This window comes from Euprymna scolopes, chromosome 46, assembly GCF_053919585.1.
Source record: "Euprymna scolopes isolate OS-2025 chromosome 46, ASM5391958v1, whole genome shotgun sequence".
In the NCBI taxonomy this organism is placed as follows: Eukaryota; Metazoa; Mollusca; class Cephalopoda; order Sepiida; family Sepiolidae; genus Euprymna; species Euprymna scolopes.
The window spans coordinates 52,502,730-52,506,493 of NC_136527.1; positions in this window are offsets into that span (position 1 = coordinate 52,502,730).

The following is a 3,764-nucleotide window of genomic DNA, read 5'->3' on the forward strand; positions in this document are numbered from 1 at the left end:
AAACCATATTCTTGTTTCATGTGTGGACATTCTTCTGTTCAAAATTTGTGTCACTCTCTCACACATCCTTTATGGCAAAGTCATGGCTTAATATTTTTTAAAAACATTTTTTATTACGTATCCATGTCTTAATAATTTATAAAAATTTAATACATCTCAAAAAAAAACATTTTTGTCACGTATCCATGTCTTAATAATTTTTTAAAATTTAATACATCTCAAAAAAAATTTTTTATCACGTATCCATGTCTTAATAATTTTTTAAAATTTAATACATCTCAAAATAACATTTTTTTATCACGTATCCATGTCTTAATAATTTTTTAAAATTTAATACATCTCAAAAAAAACATTTTTTTATCACGTATCCATGTCTTAATAATTTTTTAAAATTTAATACATCTCATAAAACATTTTTTATCACGTATCCATGTCTTAATAATTTTATAAAATTCAATACATCTCAAAAAACATTTTTTTATCACGTATCCATGTCTTAATAATTTTATAAAATTTAATACATCTCAAAAACATTTTATATCACATATCCATGTCTTAATAATTTATAAAAATTTAATACATCTCAAAAAACATTTTTTTATCACGTATCCATGTCTTAATAATTTTTTTAAAAATTTAATACATCTCAGAAAAACATTTTTTATCACGTATTCATGTCTTAATTATTTTTTTTAATTTAATACATCTCTATAAACATTTTTATCACGTATTCATGTCTTAATAATTTTTTTTAATTTTAATACATCTCAATAAACATTTTTTATCACGTATTCATGTCTTAATAATTTTTTAAAATTTAATACATCTCAATAAACATTTTTTATCACGTATTCATGTCTTAATAATTTTTTAAAATTTAATACATCTCAATGAACATTTTATATCACGTATTCATGTCTTAATAATTTTTTAAAATTTAATACATCTCAGAAAAACATTTTTATCACGTATCCATGTCTTAATATTTTTTTAAAATTTAATACATCTCAATAAAATAGCAACACATACATCTGTTTGCTATTCATCTGTCATTGATTAGGCAACTGTAAGCCATGATGAGGCGACATTTTTTGAAGATCCATGCTTGATTATTCACTAAATCGCCGAAAAGTTCATGAATAGTGCAGGGTCTGTTTAAATTATCTGATTGATTCCCAAGTTGATGACGACTTTCCAAAAGCAAACACGCATCGAGTATCATAGTGTGTGGAAGCAGTATTCACTGTAAATGTGTTTAACTGGCTTCAGCCGAAAAGCAAGTTTCATCGTAATATTAATTTACAAGCATCCTCCATTTGCATGTATATCTCCATCAGATAAAATGATGACATTAGGTTTTTGCTAATCTTTCTATATATAGCGCCTGGTATTCCCAAATAGTTATTAATCTTGTACTAACCACGCTAAACGTTGCTTAACTTGAATGAAATAACGAAAACTGGTTTGCAACGTGATTATGACTTGTGTGTGTTGATTGCTCTAGGATGCATTTTTAGATATGCTAAGATTATGAGTCAAACGTTTTCAAGACTGATTACACACAATGAAACCTTGGTCTGTGACTGCGATAAAGAAATCTGATCCTGTTACCCAAGGCACATGTTATATAGGCTTTGTTAATTTGACTAATATTTGCATGTTCAACAAAAGTTCATAGATTTTTTTATAAATGCATAGCTTTTTATCACTTGTATTTTCGCCTTCAAGAGATCAAGTTCTTTATTTTATAGTCGATTTAATTATTGTTCATGACTTGTCTCTTTTTATCTCTGGCCATCACTTTAACCAATCAAATGTTTTATTTAAATAGAAATTGTTTATGGGAGAAGAAACTAATATCTAATTAGCTAATTACTTTTTTCAGTTCTTCAAAGTTAGTCTTAATGTGACGTAATCCTCCATTGAGGAGCTTTAGAACTACGCTGAGATAGCTTATCGTTCCCGGGTGACGCCAGATAACCCAAGTATTTAAGATAGAGAAGATAAATATAAATATTTTATTTCATGTCAAAAAAATATTGTTTGAGGTCAGAGAAATATGTTTTGCAGCTGGGGGTTGATGACAGGAACTTGAAATGTATAACTTTGTCTGGCCTTGGTTAACCCAAGGTCGTATGTCAGAATTGACATCTGGCCTTGGATATCGTGAGACCTAGAATTCAAATTTCAGGTATGGGAATTGTACCTATGCAAAAAAAAACCCTAAAGCTTTCGATTTTATGGCGAACCCTTATATTATCGGTGACAGGAGAAAAGACGTACTACGAAACAGACAGACAGAAGGGACATTTAAAAACAAAAGGAAGGAGAGAATGAAAAGGAAACCGATAAAGAGACGCCCAAAGAAGAAAAAAGAAAGACAAACGCTTGGAAGAAAACTTTAAATCAGAAAAAGATTTCGCACCCGTGAAAAGGACATTTTTTAAAGAAAAAAAACTTTAAATAGAGAAAAAGAAACACCGGTTGAAACAGACAAAAAATACGTTTGAACATTTTGAAAAAAAAAGGAGAACGTAGAGAGAGAAAAAAGACACTCTTGACAGATTCAACAAGTGCGCGCTGTAAAGCGACGTGAAAGAAGAGATAGAGTGAGGAAGAATAACAACACAGGCAGGTAAGCGAGCCTTTTTTTCTTTCTGTCGTCTGTGCAAATTGGCATAGAGAAAGAGAGATAGAGAGAGAGAGAGTAAAAAGGATTATATTGAAAAAGAAAGAGTGTGTGGTTTTGCTGTCGCTGTGAAATTAACAATTGTTGAACTAAAAAGTTTGAAAGAAAAGAAAAAAAATGGAAAAAATTTTTATTGCTTTTGCTTGAATGTTTTGTTTTTTGATTGAATAATTGTTTTTATTATTATTCTGTTGATGTTGTAATTTTTTCTCTTGTGAAATAATTGATATTGCGTATATTTGAGTATTTTAATATCATGGGGACGTAAGAAGGGATTCCGAGATGCAGGCATTATAAGAGCAAGGAGGGGGTCACGTTTGGAACAGTGTTGATGGTGGCAGAGGTCAGGGTGGAATAAACTTTTTTATGATGAAGGACAGAAGGCCTTAGCAGCTCTATCGACGATAATGGGTGACGAAGATATCAAGAGACAACCCGGCAGCGCAGAGAAATTTCTGGAGGGCCGGAAGACTGACTTGATTCTGGTTGATGTCACCAAGGATCAACGACAAAGGGTTCGAATGACCTTGAGTGACATGCGGTCAAGATTAAATGAGAACTGTGAGAGAATACCTGCCTCTTTGGGAACGAAAAATCGGAAATGGGATGATGTGTGGCCCCATTACCCACCCGATGCGAGGCTGGAAGGAAAAATGAGTACCCTGCCTCGAGAATAGCTTTTTTGTAGATGGAGTTCACCACTTATTAAGGCCCAATGGCCACTCAGGGATAAGGGTTATTGTGTGTACAGTAATCAAAGGGAGAGTGTAACAATAGTATTGGAGAATTGGGAAGGTGTCATTACTTAGGGGGTGGCCGGTTCATCAGAAATTTGTTTGTGTTGGACTTGAAGACATCCAGGTTGAAGTCGGGAGGGAAACGGGCAAGCAGAACAGAGTTCCACATACGCGCAGTTCTAAGAAAAAAGCTTTGTTCATGGTATCTACGTTTTAATTTAGGCACAGATAGGGAGTGGGGAAAATTAATGACGGTGGTTTCAGCTAGTCGGGTGTTTTTTGAGAAAGATTGGCGAGGGGGACCAGAGAATGGAGCTCAGACGAGCACCTGCCATGGA